We start from the raw sequence: 18,829 nt of genomic DNA, 5'->3' as shown, positions 1-18,829 counted from the left end.
AGTACAAAGCCTGCAGAGAGGAAATAAAAAGGGTGGTTTTGAAGCAAAGCAGATAATACTGGATCCAAAAATAGTCTTTCTGGAATGTTGTTTCTCTGAAGAAGTGCTGAGCCATGTCCATAGAGACTTGCAAATGACAAGTTATCAATTTATTTAATTAAACACAACCTTTCATGTTAAACGCCTTTGATGGGTCAATACTCCAGCTTCAGCCATCTTTATAGCTTCTCCCTTGAATTGGATAAGTCATTTTAAATCGGGCATGGATTTAAAAATAATTTAAAGCAGGACTCTCTGAAAGATAGAAGCAATATCTTATGATTATAATTCTAAAGTCAACTTACTGAAGTTTATTCTGGGTGACTTGAATGCATTGATTTCAATTTTTTCGTACATATAGTAGTTTTGACTAAGCAGCAGCTCACATGCAAATGTGAATGCTTCAGTATAATTTAAAGAAATGGGTTGGGTGGGTGGTGTTTCAAAAATACAAAAAAACCCCAAAGACTCAAGATTGTTAGACGTTACTTGAAAAAAAAATAGATATGCTCAGTGGAGAAAATGAAGATGAAGTTAAAGTCAGTATTGTGTGAAACAGAATCACAAGGAGAAAATTAAAAGGAAACATCCTGAACTATATAAGTTTAGGAGAAGAACCATTAGGAAAATTGGCATTGCACTGATGTTTTCGTTGACTGTGGGCTTTTATAAATTAAATTATCTGGCTCGGTGTTGATTTCTGAAGTAAAAGAATCTCCTCCTGATTAATGTGTATGTTAATTGCCTTTGGAAAAAAACTTTTTAACAGCACAATTAGGAAGATCTGATTGTCAGATTGTGAGCTAATGTACCCCAACGCATCTCTATAGAAGTAAATGAAGCAGTTACTAGTTATGTTTGTTTAACAGGAACCTACACAGGGCAATATCCAGCTAAGTCATACTCGCAGCAGACCCATTGAAATCAAATGACTTACGTGAGAATTGGTTATCGCACACAGTTTAAAATACAGAACAGCAAATTAACATCTTTATACTTTGGCTATGAAAGATTTCCCAGAAATGTAAATTGCACTGGACAAACTCAACATAACTGAGGAGGCACACAGAAATTCTGCTTCAAGAATGCAGGAGCAATTCCATGGCTTTGTAATGAGGCTGTTACAGTGGTACCTCAGATTACATACACTTCAGGTTACGTACGCTTCAGGTTACACACTCCGCTAACCCAGAAATAGTGCTTCAGGTTAAGAACTTTGCTTCAGGATAAGAACAGAAATTGTGCTCCGGTGGCACGGCGGCAGCAGGAGGCCCCATTAGCTAAAGTGGTGCTTCAGGTTAAGAACAGTTTCAGGTTAAGAACAGACCTCTGGAACGAATTAAGTACTTAACCCGAGGTACCACTGTACTTCGGTTCTGAGGTAAGCTCTTTCGGAAACACCACTTGTGCAGGTCTTCAATACGTGGTCTAGCTTGCAGTGAGAAGATAAATATATAACTGGAAGATGTTGGTGCCCTGATGGACGGATGCTATTCCTCCCACAGTTTCCTGAGCAGTTTTGCAGCTCTCTCCCCCCCCCCTTTAAATGCTTGATAAATAAAATAAACCAAAGACGAAGCATAAATATAGCTCCCTAAAAATGTTAGAAGTGGGCATCTCACCTGAAGCATGGGAAGACTGACGGCACTGAGTTTGATTGACAGATAGTATTTCTTGTCATACAGACCGAGTCGCAAGTGACTTCTTTTTAAGTACTGTATCTGCTTCCAACAGGCGAAGGTTGTGCTTTGTAAGTTTAGTTTATCTCTTCTGTGTCCTGCAGAGGTCTTCTAGAACAGTGCTGAACAACATACGCATGGTTTACTTTGAAGCAAGTTGAATAAAAAGTCATTATTTTAAATCAAAATACTAACACATTTGTCTACTCACAATATTAACACATGGTGAGCAGGTGGAGTCCCACAGAGAAAGGAATTTACAAGGAGTGCAGCTTTATTTTTCAGATTACTTCTATCTCCTTGGATGTCATACTAAACCATGGGGAACCTCAGACCTGGGAGCCGAATGGGGCCATCTCAGACTCTCTATCTGGCCCTTGGGACTCTCTCCAACCACACCCCCTATTGATCCTTAATTGCATGCTGCTTGAATGGAGCCTTCTTTTGTTTTTCATCAGAATGTGTCCAACATAATAATAATAAATAAATTTATTTATACCCCGCCCTCCCTGGCCAGAGCCAGAGCCAGGCTCAGGGCGGCTAACAACAGTAAAATTACAGTAAAAACATAATGGGGGGGGGAAACCAATTTAAAATACAGGTTAAAATGCAATTTAAAATGCAGCCTCATCAAAACCATAAGGGGAGGGAAACATAATGGTCAGACTGAGTCTGAACTGCAGGCCAGGCAGAACAGCAGAAAGATGTCAAGTCCCACAGGGCCCTAGTCTCTTGTGACAGAGCGTTCCACCAAGTCGGGGCCAGTACTGAAAAGGCCCTGGCCCTAGTTGCGACCAATGTGACTTGGGACCTCAAAATTTTTGTCATTTGTGGACCTTAAGGTCCTCCGCGGGGCATACCAGGAAAGGCAGTCCCGTAAGTACATGGGTCCTAGGCTGCTTGAATAATATCCCTCGCTTCCCAGGATGAAGACTATTGAGGGCTGTGTTTTAGAAACTAGCCTACTGTGCAAAGCTAACATTTACATTAATTGCTCCATCCACTTTGTCCCTGGCCATATCCACCTTCAGAAGCTTGTGGCCTTCTAAAGGTTGAAGAGGGCATTGCACAGATCGTGCTGCTGCCACTGTCATTTTAGTTTAACCATAGTCAAGAGCATAAGAAGTCCCTGGTGGGTCAGTCCAGTGGCCCATCAAGTCCAGCATCCTTTCCTATCATAGTGGTTGACCATATGCCTGCACTTAGCTAGTCCTCTCACTCATTTCTTACTTAATGTAAGTGTTAGGGGCAATAGGTCTGTTATGGGATGCCCTTCCTTCTAAAGCTTCTTTCATTCTGATGCCAGCTCGAAACAGACTCATTTACTTAGGAATTTATAGGAGAGGATTGGCTCAACTTCTGCTGAATGACAAAGCTTGTCTGTAGCTCTTATAGATCAGGGAAACTATTAATTAATTATACCCTGCCCATCTGGATGGATTTCCACAGCCACTCTTGGCGCTCCCAACAGAAGATTAAAAACATGGTAAAACATAAAACATTAAAAACTTCCCTAAACAGGGCTGCCTTCAGATGTCTTCTAAAAGTCAAATAGTTGTTTATTTCCTTGACATCTGATGGGAGGGCGTTCCATAGGGTGGGTGCCACCACCGAAAAGGCCCTCTGCCTGTAGTTCAGCAACGTCTGGGGAGCCAACAGTTCCCCACTCTTGGTATACCATTTGTTGTGTTTTTACACCTGCTGATGTGGTATGGTGGCATTGAATTAAGGTATTTATTGTTTTACGTGGGTTATTTTACTGTGTTTGTACTCCCACCTTGGGATAAATTTCCAATGAAGTAAATCTGTATGTGAATCGGCATGTGAATCTGCATAAATCTTCTGACCCAAGTTGTGAGAGTTTGCTTGTTTGCATTCTCATGTGTTCTCTTCTAATTTCAGAACAATACTGTAAGCGTGCCTTCACTCCTCCTTAGATACCATCAAAATGAAGTGTGGTTTGTACAGTCTCTACGGATAGACCCTTCATTTTAGTATTGCAGATAAAAGCTTTAAAACAACCTGGCCAGCAGGTGTCAGGTGTAGTTAAATGCTTCGGGCAAAGATTGTGCTCATATACTATATGTCATACCTCAACTTAAATCCTGCTGGCCAGTAGTTAGAGAGAGATCCGTACATGCAGGGAAAGGGCATATTCAGTCTGAAGTCTGCTGTGTTGGCTTCATGAGCAGAATGGTGTGCATTTCATTTTTTAAAAATGGTTTCATTCACATTTTTGTCTTACTACCATCATTTGGGACATGAATTGTTTTTGTTTCTAAGTTCCACATTGCTTGGTGATAGTTTTGCGCAGCTGAGTACATAACTGAAAACAGGTAAGATAGCAACAGGAATTGCAGTATTTCACGGTGAACATTAATGGATGAGTCACTTCATTAAGTGGCAATTTTGTCGTAAGTCATTGTGCCCTAAAAAGAGAGAGACAGAGCTAAGAAAAATTATAGTCATTTGCGGATTTCCTAAACATTAATATTCTATCCCTGCATCATTGCTGCTGTTAATTGATCACCCTTTATCAGATTTCTTACTCAAGAAAGGAAAGCTTATGAAGTTAAATCTGTATTGGTAGAGAACATAGAAAAGCTTCGAGCACAGTATGTTTTTGAGTATTTTGATGTTTGGGGTGTTTTGTACTTGATAAAAGCAGTATCACAATTGTCATATTCAATCAAATCCTGTTCCTACATGCATGGAATTATCATTTTTAAAATGAATTATTTTGTACTATTTTTGATAGGTTATTTTGCAGTATTCTTGTTAATTTTTTTTTGATAACAAATTCTTGTTAATTTCTTGTTAACTTTTTCTTTTTTTGAATGGCCCATTTCGATTCCGTTGTCATGAGATCATTTTGGAATGGTGAATGTTTTATTTATGTAAATGCTCCCTCACCTGGCAAGATCTGGTAATTTCCACATCAGCGTGTACTTAGTTCTAGAATATTACAGTGGTACCTCGGTTTACGAACTTAATCCGTTCTGGAAGTCTGTTCTTAAACCAAAGCCATTCTTAAACCGAGGCACGCATTCCCTAATGAGGCCTCCTGCCTCCGTTGCCCTTCCGTCGTTCGGCTTCCATTCGTAGACCGAGGTAAAGCTAATTGGAACACTACTTCCGGTTTTGCGAAGTTCTTATACCGAAGAGTTCGTAAACACTGCTGTTCTTGAACCGAAGAACCACTGTATAATGAGTGAGTGGTGAGCCACCACGGCTTTTTGCTCCTTAGCGCCTCCCTAAGGATGTGTTCCTGCCCAGATTGAAACATAGGATGGGAAAAAAGAATTAAAAACATAGAACGGTTCCTTTGGGAATTTGACACCGAGAGCAGCTGAGGTGTCATCATGGAGACGTATGAAATTCAAAATTAGAGGGTCTCTTCCCCCCTGCTGTGTTCAGTTTATGTATGTTGCAGTGATAATTCAGGTAGGTCCAGATGAGCAAAAATTAGACTGCCCTTGACTAGGGCTGGGTGAAATCAGCTTTTCAACATCGCGGTATATCACCACCCAAACATCGCGGTTTGGTGATATACCGCGATGTTGAAAAAACAAGCTGCGTTGGCCTCAGCCTGCAAGGTGCCAGTTGAAATTGCTGCAGCTCTCACCCCGGGAGCTGAGGCGGTTTCACCCCAGCACCTAGCGGCTTGTTTGTATAGCTCAGCTGTGGTGCAGGAAGGCTCCCGACTGGCAGTTGAGTCATCACCGGTGCCTCCCCCCCCCACTTGCGCAGGAGCCAATGCCGGGCTGGGGGATCCTTTAACTGCTTAGCTGAGGGGAGCGGCAACCACACACTCCTCAGTCGAGCAGCTTAAAGATGCAGAGGGAGGAACAAGCTGTATCGGTGCCTCGCCGGTGCAGCTGTTTTCTCCCTCTGACCAGTGTGAGGGCAGAGTGGGATGGCGGATCCCCTCAGCGATGTATCGCTGGTGAAACCACCACCGCTCCTGAGTCCCTCTGCTAGCAATGCTCGCTGGATGAACTCGCTGGTTTCACCAGTGATATACAGTGGTACCTCGGGTTAAGTACTTAATTCGTTCCGGAGGCCCGTTCTTAACCCGAAGCACCACTTTAGCTAATGGGGCCTCCTGCTGCTGCTGCGCCGCCAGAGCACAATTTCTGTCCTGATCCTGAAGCAAAGTTCTTAACCCGAGGTAATATTTCTGGGTTAGCAGAGTCTGTAACCTGAAGCGTCTGTAGCCTGAAGCATCTGTAACCCGAGGTACCACTGTACCACTGAGTGAAGCCGACATCACAGTCTGCTCCTCATACTGGTCCTGGGCCTTGACATACATCAGACGTGATGCTCTAGCCAGGTTCACCTCATGAAAAAGTGCTATGGCCCATCAGCCTCTGTGTGGGCCTCTCAACAGCGATACCCCTTCCCGAACCCCTCTGTGGGGTGCCCAGTTGCTAAAGATCCAAACCCAGTGTCTTACCTGCCACCTAAGCCTGGCTTCCCCAGCCACCTCGCCACCAAACCACTCTCATCTGCAACCAATACCTGAGGGCTAAGCGCTGGCACACCACCAACCCTTGAAGTAAACCCCGAAACCACAGCTGCTGGATGCATCTGACTGTACTTGGAAATCCTGCTACTTGACCTGCCAAGACACACAGTTGTCTCTTGCGCATTGCAGATTTTGGGTGAGATATTTACTGAGACCTTTTACAGGTGCTATATCACATTCCAATGGGTGTACTGTTGCTCACAGGTACCATGTTGGGAACCCCTGGTTCATAACTAAGGCTGCATCGAGACTCCTTAGGTTGTACCTGTGATCCAGATTATTATATATATATAAAGAGAGAGGGGGAGGGGAGAGTCACTGACAGTAGTGAGAGTCCTTAACTGGTTTCAGTGTTCTATTAGTATTTCCATACATTATTCCAACATTTCTGGTAAATGTTGCTTATAAATAAAGCACATTGTCACAATATAATTCTTGAAATATTAAACAGTTGACAGCAGTGAGAATTGTTAATGCATCAAAGATGCGATGCTGTCAAAAATATGCAAAAATACCGTCAAGAATAAATAATATAGTGGAGGAGGAATCCATTAGAATTGCTGTCTCCAAAATACTTATTTATAGTTGCAATCTATGCAGCTGATATGCATTACAAGCCGGTAGAGGCTTTTGAAAACAACTGCTGTGTTGCAATGCTCTACAGTATATAAGTAAGAAGAAGAAAGCTTTTGCGAAGCATTTGATTTCTCCATCCTTATATTAACCTCATATGGGTGCATGTGATTTTGTATGAGAGATTGAGACTTTAATCCTGTATACGCTTAACTGGGAGCAAGCACCATTGGCATAACATTATTATTATTATTATCTTACTTTCGAGTAGACATGCCTAGGATTGTACGGCTAATGAATGTGCATTTAATGAAGGCTTCATTTATTTGCTTGCATGATATCTGCTAAATTCCACTTTATCATTCTCTGGTTATTCCTGTCATACTGCTATTTCAGACATGGTGACAAAAAAAGCTATTCATTTTCAAAAGGTCAGTTTCTCTTGTGCTACCAATGACAAGCAGATAATTCCAGTAAGATATCTTTTAGCGTTTGTGACTGGAAGAAAAAGAATGATGCCAGCTATATAATGTGGTTGCAGCACAGGAGGCAACAAATAGATAAACCATTTTTCACAATCTGGTGTGTGTGTGTGTTGTGGATGTGTTTGGTGTATTAAAAAGTAGTGTGTTTCTCAACACATTTGAGCCATTTTGAGTAGAAACTTACTCTAGAGAAAATACACAACGAAGTAGAAACTTTAGAGAAAAATGCACAACATGAACACGCACTTGCAAGCTCATTTTGAATGGTCTTGTATAAACAAACATCCAAGTGTTTATTCATTTATACACAAAAAGCTCTCATGTATTAATATACAGCGCATGTATATATACATTATATGGACTCTAATAGGTTGCATGTCTCCTAGCCCGGAATCTGTTAAAGCCCTCATCTGATAATCAGTTTTATACATCTTTCTGTTGCATTTGATGCATTACTTATGATTTGTCTCCTGAAACTTCCTGCATTCTTCTTTCCATTTCTGCATCTGCCATAATAATGCCAGATGCAGTATGACTTGCTATAATTAGCAATTGCTTGCTGTAAACAATTTTAATGCAAATCTACATAATTTAGGTAATACATAATTTTTATTTTCTCATCTGCACGAGGCAGATTCTTAGTGTCAGTGGGCTGACGGATGTTTTGTGTTGAGGTTCTTATCAAGAAATGAAGTACTCACCTTAATGAGCTCTTCCCTGCTGAAATAAATACATTTGATACTTGAAAGCAGGAGAAACTACTATGAAAATAACCGGGAGACATCTGCAGTCTTTGGCTTGTGTTATTAACTCGTTGCGAAATTTGTAAGGGAGGGGAATAGACAGTGCTAATCTTCTGGGAAAACTTTTTGATAGACAGAGGTAAATAACAGGGGAAGAGTTCCCTAAAAAGGAGATTTGGTGCTCTGTACTGTTGAATCTGTGTAAACCTTGTCTACGCATACATTCCTTGAAGACTCATGCTGTCACTGTCAGTGTGACAAAACTGGCATTAGTCTGAAAATAATGACAACTGTTAAGAGACTATTCTCCAGGGAACAATGGTTTTCAATGAACTCACCAGAAGGCATCCATCAAAAGTGTGTAAGTAATAATTCTGCTGCTGTAATTGTTACAATGGAATCATTGTCCCTTAGAAGTATTGTAAGAATTCAATACGTATAGTATTTGCAGTATTATTGTATTTCATCCTATATATACTTTAAATTTTATCTGTTAAAATTCCCACCCCACACAATTTCTCAAGTTTTTTTTATCAATTGGGGTGTGTGTGTGGATTACTGTGATGTCACTTGCCATACATGTCCTGTATTCCTAGAAATATTTCACCAATCTTAATCCACAGAGGTGAAAATAGCTGTAATAACCTCTAAAGTATATTCAATACCAGATCTTAAATTGTGGATAGATAAAAGACTGTTTTCTCCACGTGCCCAGTATTTGCAAGAGAATGCAGTGCTGATGTACCGTGAAACGTGTTTAGATGACAAATTTCTGGATATGATGCAGTCCAGCTTACAATTTGAATGTGTTACTTTGCTTGTGGTCTTGGTTAAGAATCTATAGAGTCTATAAGGCGAAATTATATGCTTTGATCCTATTGAATCATTTAGAATTCTTGTTGGCTGCTGGTAATATGAAAAATAGACTCTAGTAAGTATTTTTCTGCCCAACTGCTTTTACCAGGCTATGCTTTTCAGAGACCAATTCATACATGGAGCTCTTTATTTGTGTACTTGTAAAACTGTAATGTATTATGTAGTAAATGTGTTTGCAAACATATGTCGTATACGAGTATTTGGGCTCGACATGTATCTTCACCTTAAGTCTTTCTGTAGGTTAGTACGATGTAATACTTGAAAGCAGCTAATTACTGCATTTCTTTCATTTCTTTGTCTCCTTCCCCTTTTTTTCCTTTTTTGAATTTCCTCATTTTCCTATGCTTCCCTTTTGCTATTTCTTAGTTTGTGTGGTTTTAAATTTATAATATTTCTATCTGCCTTCTCATTTCAATGAAGCTGAGAAGGACTCTCTTACTCTTTGCACCTACACCCAATAAAAAGACCATAAAAGCACAAGATATAACACTTAAAACTGACAAGCCAAAAGTCATATAAAGCAACAATCAATAGGGAACAAAAAGGCAATTAAAAGGGTCTCAAGCATTAAGCCATCTAAGGCCCAAGAGAATGGGACAGACTATGCTTGATGTGTCAAAGAGAATGAGAAGGCACCAAACACACACCTACAGGGAGTGAGTTTTGACCTTGCCACTAGGGAGGCCCCCCTCTCCAGTAGCCACATACCTAACCTCCGAAATCAGCGGTCACCCGCAGAAGGGCCATCAAATTAGGTCTCATATGGCAGGCAGGTCCTTTAAATACTCTTACCAACAAAGTAAGAGCAAAAAATAGCTTCGGTCAGCTGTAAGGGAAGCAGTCAGTCTCAAGCAAATTTTTCCCTCAAGAAGCTTCGGAAGAAATTTCACCCAAGAAAGGTAATAGCTCAAAACGTATTGAGAACGAATTCACTCTGGCAGCTAGCTTTTCCTCTTTGTTTCTGACTACCCTATATCACAAAATCAGCAGCACAAGGTGTTGTTATATGGTACAGTGGTACCTCTGGTTACGTAATTAATTCGTTCCGGAGGTCCGTTCTTAACCTGAAACTGTTCTTAAGCTGAAGCACCACTTTAGCTAATGGGGCCTCCCGCTGCCACTGCGCCGCCGGAGCTTCTCCCACACAAGACACAGAACGCTGGCAGTTTAAGTAGCTGAGGTTTATTTCTCAATAACAGGCGTACAGCAGTCCAAGCTTCCACAACTCATCTTTGGTCGTCAGAGTCAGCTGACTCAACTGGCTTCTGACCCCTCCCAAGGCCAGATATACGCCACGACCTCCCTCACCTCCTGCTGGCCCGCCTCTGCTCTAATTGCTTGCTCTGCCTCCTGCTTCTTGGCGACTCAGGTGCAGCCAATTCCTCTTCCTCTGGAGATTCCTCTCTGCTGAGCATGTCCCTGACACCTTTGACTGGACTTAACTGACCAGGGGTCCTTTACCTAGTCCATTTTGCAACCCTTTGTTAGGGGATTTTGTCTCTTCTCTCTCTCCCAGCCCACTTTACCGACTGCTTTTGTGTTTCCTGCTTTTACTGTATATTTTTTCACCAAAGGGAAGATGATGGACTTTCTTACAGCACCACAAAACTACTGCATAGAATTGAATATCCTGGGTGGCCACAACATATGGGTGGAGGAAGTGAACTAAAGCAAGTAACGGCTTTGGGTCCTATCCTGTATGTCTGTTCTGCTAGCTTAGCAGGCTTCCGCTTGTGGAATGGTGCTTTCTACTGCTCTCCTCTGCAGCAGATTTTGAGGGTGTGCCAGGAGAGGAGGGAAAGGAGAAGTCTCATTGCAGTGTGAAATGCAGCCCTTTGTGGCTAGACTACACTGCATGTAGTGATGGTGGGTGGAGAGAAAGTTCAGAGTAGGAATTACTGGCTGGTACTGAAGAAAAGACCTTTTGGAGTCACCGGTTTATGTAACAAGCATTTGTGAAAACATAATTTGGTGAGCAGCAGGTTCCTGCAAGATGCTTTAATCTTCATAGAAAGGGCAGCTACCTCCTGAACTTCAGAGCTTCAAAGTTTATGAAGAAAGAAGTCGAAAAAGAATAATCCTAAATATTAGGGTGAATTAACTTTTTGAGACCACAAGGCCAAATACCACCCTTGGTATCATCAGTATTATTTAATTAACTTCAACGTTAACTGCCCTGGGTCTGTGCATGGTTTATGATAGCAAATTTAAGCTCGCACCAAGCTTGCTGTCTAAAGTCCTAATTATTTTCCTGGGTTTGTTTAGTTAACACTGCTTCAGAAAGTAGTTTTTAACCTGAAGGTTTAAAATGATGATCTTCTAAAAATTCATTATTTCACTATGAAATCTAGTGAGTTGCCTTATCACTTTGGAGATGTTGGGTTTGGGGGAAATTCCTGCTATTTTCTTTTTTATGCTTAGCTATTTAAGAAATATAAACCATTTTGGTTGGTATAGAAACACCCTTTTAACAAACATTTATCTTAAATACCCTTTAGTAGCCTGACCAGTTTTGGGGGGTTTTTTACTCCCATTTTTCATGGTCTCTCCTGTAACTCAGATATGTGCTCCCCTGGCTGCTTTGATCTGCAGAGCTAGCACTGTTTCAGCTGCCATTCAATACTCATTCTGCAGTTGTAAGAGATTGATCTTTCAGTGCGGCAACACGTATACTTGGAAACTCCCTGCCTATTGACATCACACACTATATTCTTTCTGATACCTGCTTAAAACTTTTTTGCTTAGGCAAGCCTATCCAGACATGTCCAAGTTATAGTTGTTTTATTCCATTTGCAACTTATTGTTGATTTTAATTAGCTTTGAAAGTTTTTAAGTGCTGTTTTTCATTGCCTTTTGTTAATAATTGTAATTTTTTTGTTCCTTTTTTAAAAACAACAACCACCCTGCTTTGACATTTTTTTTACAATCAAATAGAATATAAATTTTGTTAAATAAGTACATTTGTCGTTCAGTCCCAACGGACTAACACAGAGGAGGTGGTAAAATTATTACCAGGAGCCGGAGTCAGGTGTAGGTCAGCAATAAAAAACAATGGTATCAGTGAAGTTAACTCTTTATTCAAGGAAACAAAAACAGTGCAGGCCAAGTGATCACAGCAAGTCTTCCCAGTAGGTCTTGTCCCAAGGAGACAGATGTGGGGACTGAAGGTCCCCTGTCTTCCCACCACTCTCTAAGCCTAGCAGCCTAAGGCTCTGTCATCTTGTCTCTCTTTGCTCTGCCCTTCTCATTTCTTTGCCTTTTCTGGGAGACTAGGGCAGGGGAGAGGTGCTGGTCACAGCAGGAGGGGGTGATTCCCTGGCTTCCTCAGCAGCCTGCCTCATCTCTGTCTCCCGGTCCTGCTCCTCTCCTGCCTCTTAAGCCTGGACTGCTCTAGGCCTCAGCCTCTTCCTGCTCACCTAACCTTGTTTCCTCTTCAGCTTCTGACATCTCCTCCCAGTCTGTTCCTTCTTCTCCCTCTGACCATTCATTGTCATCCCACCACCAATCCCCTGGCTCTGAGCTTTCTTTCTCTGGTGGTTCTCTTGGGGTTGTGTGTTCCCCAGCTAGTGCCTCCCACCAGTCTTCTGAATCTGGTCAGTCCATGACATCTGTGGAAGAAGAGCCTTGGTCTCTCTCTACTTCTTGTATGCCAGAATAGACACAAGAGATGGCATCAGTTCATATTATTACATAATAAGGAAAGAGAAAATGAAGGGGAGACTTAAATATGTTGGTCATGAATCAGATATATTCGTGATATTAACTGGTATGTCCCTTGAGAAATGTGTGCCCTACGCTGAGATAGAGTTTACGCTAGACATATCTTCCTGATAGATTGTTCTGTTTGATATTTGCAATTTCTGGTATGTTAGAAGGGTTGATGTGTAGGAACCTGAGATGTTCTATATATCTTGATGAAAGCTAAAACGCTGAAGTGGATGACTTGAATTAATGTTCTTTCTTTGCACTACATCTAAAACAAATGACAAGAAACAGGACACGTTAGAGGTTAAGAAATGTATTTTAGCATAAACTTTCATGGACCAGAATCCTTTTTCTTGGATGTGTAAAATGACAGGTATGTATTTACATGGAGACAGAAGTAAAAAGTTGCTAGCCAACTAAAATTAAAAAAAGATTATTCGTTGCTGCCCAGCTGTGATGAATAAAAATTAAATAAAGTGAAATGCTTGTAAGCTGCGAGGAGATTGTCATTAATTTACTCAGTCGCATGCAGATAGCATTATACACTAATTATAGTAATACTAATATTAATGTAATGTTGCTTTGACCTTGCATCACACAATGTAGTATGCACATGATTTGCATAATATTTCTGCATCTTAATTAAATATTAATCTACAGAATTATATGCTGCTGGAGTGGTTAGTTAAAAGAATAACAGAAACAATCTGAGTTCCGTATTTTAACAGTGCAGCCATTTTCTCAGGGTAGATTTTCACATGCGCATGAGCCATATTATGGCTTCCATAACACACTTAAAGGAGCATTAACTAGTGTGTCAATATATAGATAAGAATTTTATAGGCTATCTATCTCTGTGGCTTTGTACTTGTAAAACCATAGATTTAAACTCATGTCTGACCTGACATCACTGTGAAGTAATATGTGGTTTTTATATCCACATCTTCCATGGAGATGGATGCAAAGACAGTGCATTCTGCAGGCTGTCACCTTTTCATCTCAGGTCTGTGTCACTACATTATGAGGAGGCATGAAAATGCTTGTATCATCTGTTGCTTCAAGTTCCTTTGTGTGTGGGATTATTTAGTCATTTCAGGGTAAAAGACTTAACATTTTTTTCCATGCTAAAATACTAACAATACCTTTTCCATGTATCCATAAGTCATACACTGATGCAAAGATGAGTGATGGAGGTGGGACCAAGGATAGAAAGCATTTAACATGTCTAAGAAGTTGGGAAATAGCATCACACCCACAGAGACAGCACCCAAAGGCACAACACAGCTGTGTACTCTATATACCGTATTTTTCGCTCCATAAGACACACTTTTTTCCTCCTAAAAAGTAAGGGGAGATGTCTGTGCGTCTTATGGAGCGAATGTGTGGTCGATCGCTGGCTCCCTTTCCAGCCCTGCCCCCTTGCCCAGGCCTCCATTGTTGAATATTCTGCAGGCTGTTTGTTTCCCCCGCGACATGTGACTGGCTGATTAGATTATCTGTCTGGAAACTGTAGAAACGGCTCCCTTTCCTTTTCTAAAGAAGCTGCAGAACTGTGAGTTGAACCCCATAAAAACAGAATTTTTTTCCTTTGCAAAAGAAGCTGCACAACTTTGAGCTGATCCTCAAAAAACCAGGGCTTTTCCCCTTTGCAAAAGAAGCTGCATAACTGTGATCTGATCCTCAAAAAACGGGGGGTTTTCCCCTTTGCAAAAGAAGCCGAACAACTGTGAGCTGATCCTCAAAAAAAATGGGGCTTTCCCCCGCTCCTCCTCTAAAAACTAGGTGCATCTTATGGTCAGGTGTGTCTTATGGAGCTGCCCTGCAGCATTTCTGAAAGGGCATATAAAATGGTCCTGTTCAGTCCCCTTGGGTATCAAATACGTGAAGGGGCTTCCATGAACCTTCTTGGCCCCTAGAGTTTGGTGCACACACCAGCCAAACTCTCAACAGAGACATGACCAGCATCAATCTGTATATGCACATGGATGCACATTTGTAAGGCTTCTGCCACTGAGCCACGCCCCTGGCCAATGTGCAGTCTGAGTCGGCCTGAAAGAGCCCTATATTTGTACACGCATAGACCCCAAATGAGAAGCGTGAAAGACATTCTGGTGTAATTATTTGAATTTGTGTTGATAGTGTTGAAAATACATTTTATTGCTACCTGGTGTGTTTTGCTATTTATAGCTTGCTGTTAATGAGGATCTGGAAGTTGTCGTTTAATCAGATTTCGCCTTCAGATCTATGCACACAGTTTCCCTGAAGTGACAGTGTACCAATGGCCAGAACAACAAACCTTTACATTGATTTAACTTCAGTGGGACTGCACACACGCCCAAGATTAAGCAGTCACATATAGATGTATTTGGCTCTGAGGCTCATGTTGCTTAGCTCCAATAAAGGGGTGCAGTTTTACGAAAGCAAATCAGTGCTTTTGAGTGGTGTCATGCACAGCTCTTTAGACCTGCTGTGCCTCCTGTCTCTTATCTTACATAGTGGCAAGAAGTGATAACTTGCCTGTTTTAAACGAGGATAATCTAGAAGGCAGGGGGTTCCAAAGCCATTTAGTGGAGTCCTTTCTGCAGAGCAGGAATATAATTAGTTTCCAAAATCAGCTATTTCTATATTAAAAACATTGTTTTCCTGCTTAAAAATGGTGTCAGACTGTGATTTTGAGCAAATGCCAGTCATTTTCAGCTCGTTCCTATATCTGCATAAGAGCTATAGAACAAAAGATGCGCATAGCGAGTCCCCACTGTTGCGCTCTCTGTCTCTTGCTCACTCACTGATTGGTCAGAGGTTTATTTAAAGTTGAAACTGCACAGATGGGTAACAGTTTGAAAGCACAGATGGAATTCAGGAAACAGCTAGTTCGTTGGCAGAACAGCTCTATCTAATGGAAAAGAGCTGATAAGAAGAATGCAGAAACAGATACCGCTAGAGACAAAATATTGACAGCCAACTGGTTACCACAAAATATACTTCTCTTGCAAACATTTTAATTTTTTTTTGTAAGTAGCCTTGCACCTAAATTTCATGGTGGCAAATACTTTATTTTTTTTCAGCTCCTAAGACTTTGGACCTAGCAAATAAGAAAAGTGACAATTCTTTAAAATACAGTAAGCCAGCAGATTATGTGGGGGTTGCATTCTGGGGATCTCACCTAAGTCAAAATCATGTATAGCAAAAACCTGTTGGGTTCCATGGCAGGTGGGACCGCCAAAGCCATTTTTCCTGGAATCCTGCCCCCTTCCTGCCCTCCTTTTAATTTTTTTGTAATGCATGTGAAGCTGAATGTGCACAAGTTAAACATGGGTAAGCTGCAGACTTGCTTACTTATTTACTTGGTGACAGCAGTCACGAAATTAAAAGATGCCTGCTTCTTGGGAGAAGAGCGATGACAAACCTAGACAGCATCTTAAAAAGCAGAGACATCACTTTGCCGACAAAGGTCTGTATAGTTAAAGCTATGGTTTCCCCAGTAGTGATGTATGGAAGTGAGAGCTGGACCATAAAGAAGATGGATCGCTGAAGAATTGATGCTTTTGAATGATGGTGCTGGAGGAGACTCTTGAGAGTCCCATGGACTGCAAGAAGATCAAACCTATCCATTCTTAAGGAAATCAGCCCTGAGCGCTCACTGGAAGGACAGATCCTGAAGCCGAGGCTCCAATACTTTGGCCACCTCATGAGAAGAGAAGACTCCCTGGAAAAGACCCTGATGCTGGGAGAGATGGAGGGCACAAGGAGAAGGGGATGACAGAGGACGAGATGGTTGGACAGTGTTCTCGAAGCTACCAGCATGAGTTTGACCAAACTGTGGGAGGCAGTGGAAGACAGGAGTGCCTGGCGTGCTCTGGTCCATGAGGTCACGAAGAGTCGGTTGCTGTCTAGGTTTACAATTCCATATGCTCTCCCTATTTGTATAAAAAAGCATATTCAATTTTATGGAAAGTTTCAGAAGCACCTACAGTGTTTTCTCCATAGTGTTTCTCAAAGACACTGGTTTCTACTCATTTTATCCGCACATTCAGAAACATTTATGTTCTGACTTGCAATGGTATCCAGTATCTCTCTTTTGTGGTTCAAATGCTGTAGCACCCCTGAAATTTCATCCCTGAGATATTTTGTGAACTAAGCCAAGACACAAAGTATTTCTCAGCTTTTTACCTAACACACAGAAAAGCTTTTTGACCTGTCTTGCTATGTTCTTATAGAACAAAATTGTTAAGAAAATAATAATCCGCATTAATTCTCTCAGTGTTAAGAAGCAAGGTCGTGTCTTAATTTGTATTGGCTAGGCAAAGATCTGGAAACTGGCTGGAACAGCTAACTCTGTTAAACCAAAGTATATTCCAGCTTGCGCCATAAAAATCCATTATGATAAAAGGAGGCCTGCATGGATGCCTTCTAGAAATGTTGATACAGTGGGGAGGGGTATACAATGCAGAATGCATGAGGGATCAGCACCAGTACTTAGCTTAGTGTATTTTGAAAAGCCTTAGCTTAAGGACTTGGACATGGCTATTCCTGCTTTTGCATTTCTTCAGTACTATCTAAAGTGAAGTTTTACATATCTCTCCCATGGGCATATTTTGTCCCCATGTCAGAGCACATGCACATTCCTTTGGGCTGCCATTTTGTATTATGAAAGCAGTACAAAGCTAGTGAGAGTCAGTGGCTCCATACGAGCGTGATAAAACTATGATTTATCATCATGGAAAGAAGGCTAGGAAGAACCTTGGGCTCCTTGTTTTTCCCTCACCTACTCCTAACTGCATGTCAAGGACGTCAGAAGCTTTTGCTTCTGTTTTCAGTAACCCTAAACTGTGGTTTATCTTAAGTGCGGTCAATTGGAACATGTTACATTCAGGACCCAAGGTCAAAGTCATGACCACAGAATCCAGTAGTGATCAACAGGGTTGGAGGCTACTTTATCACCAGCTAAGACTGCAAGAAGATCAAACCTATTCATTCTTAAGGAAAATCAGCCCTGAGTGCTCACTGGAAGGACAGATCCTGAAGCGGAGGCTCCAATACTTTGGCCACCTCATGAGAAGAGAAGACTCCCTGGAAAAGACCCTGATGTTGGGAAAGATGGAGGGCACAAGGAAAAGGGGACAACAGAGGACGAGATGGTTGGACAGTGTTCTCAAAGCTACCAGCATGAGTTTGACCAAACTGTGGGAGGCAGTGGAAGACAGGCGTGTCTCGCATGCTCTGGTCCAGGGGGTCACGAAGAGTCGGACACGACTAAACAACTAAACAACAACAAGCAGCCAGACCAAGTTGCAGCATGCTGCTGGACATCAGGAGACAACAGACTCTGAGGCAGACAGGAGTCTTCAGGGTTGCCCCTTACATTTTTTCAGTTCTCCACAAGGCAGCAGAGTCTGGGGAGAGGTGTTCTGAGGGCAGAGGCTTAAGTTTGGGTTGCCTTTGTGCAACAAAAACAGGAACTCCTAAAAAGACCCCCCCCCCAACCTTTTACTTTTGTAGGTCTTAGTGAGACTCTGGAACTTTTACCAGTACTTTTAATATACAGCTGTTTGGAATTAGGGTAGTTAAGTGGCTATAACTGGCTTCAGCTGATGGATTTCATGAAGCATAACAGGTAACACACCTGAATATTAAATTGATGTTCTCTGCATAAGTCAACTTTTGAAAACATTTTATACGTGTGTATAGTGTTTTCATAAAATTTGGCATAATTACACTTAACATTGGTGAGTTCATGGTTCCATTAGAAAGCTTTAATTTAAGAGTTCATGTTTAAAAGATGCAGATTTTATTTTCCATAATTTGTTTTGAATGTGGGGAAATAGGGTTTGCTTTAAGGTGGATTGCTTTAAGGTGTGGACTTCTGAGAGTAAGCGAAACAAGGAGACAAAAATCATGTTACAGAGCAGTTCTCAGTACAGGAATCTGGCAGAACCTATGGCTACTTAAGTGCTAATGGACTGATTGGCTCTGTTTGAACACAGCAGTAAACTTTGGTTTATCCTAACAGTAACAAACCTGGGCTTCCTTCTCCTCTGATTTTCCTTTTCTGATCTGATGAAAAAGCCCATAGGGCAAGGTATCAAAAGGCAGGTCAGGAGTTGCAGGACTTTGGAGATCAAAGGCAAAAAACAACAACAATGGTGGGGTAGACAAGAAAGAGGTCTATTGATCCAAAGTGTTTTGGATCCTAATGGTTTT

The 18,829-nt window shown here is 41.4% G+C and overlaps 1 protein-coding gene and 1 long non-coding RNA gene across 4 annotated transcripts in view; one reads left to right on the top strand and one right to left on the bottom strand.

Annotated features, from left to right (window-relative positions):
• The window catches only part of TAFA2 (TAFA chemokine like family member 2), a 137,404-nt gene that overhangs the window by 29,138 nt on the left and 89,437 nt on the right, over window positions 1–18,829 (top strand). The gene's annotated exons all lie outside the window — the stretch shown is intronic.
• LOC310743995 lies at window positions 101–6,310 on the bottom strand. Its single transcript, XR_014539315.1, has 3 exons — window positions 6,175–6,310; window positions 1,679–1,840; window positions 101–314 (listed from the first exon to the last, which is right to left on the bottom strand). It is a non-coding gene; the product is annotated as an uncharacterized lncRNA (long non-coding RNA).

The sequence above is a fragment of the Podarcis filfolensis genome (genome assembly GCF_964270895.1).
Source record: "Podarcis filfolensis genome assembly, chromosome: 10".
NCBI classification, from domain to species: Eukaryota; Metazoa; Chordata; class Lepidosauria; order Squamata; family Lacertidae; genus Podarcis; species Podarcis filfolensis.
This window is presented reverse-complemented; position numbering and strand designations above follow the sequence as displayed.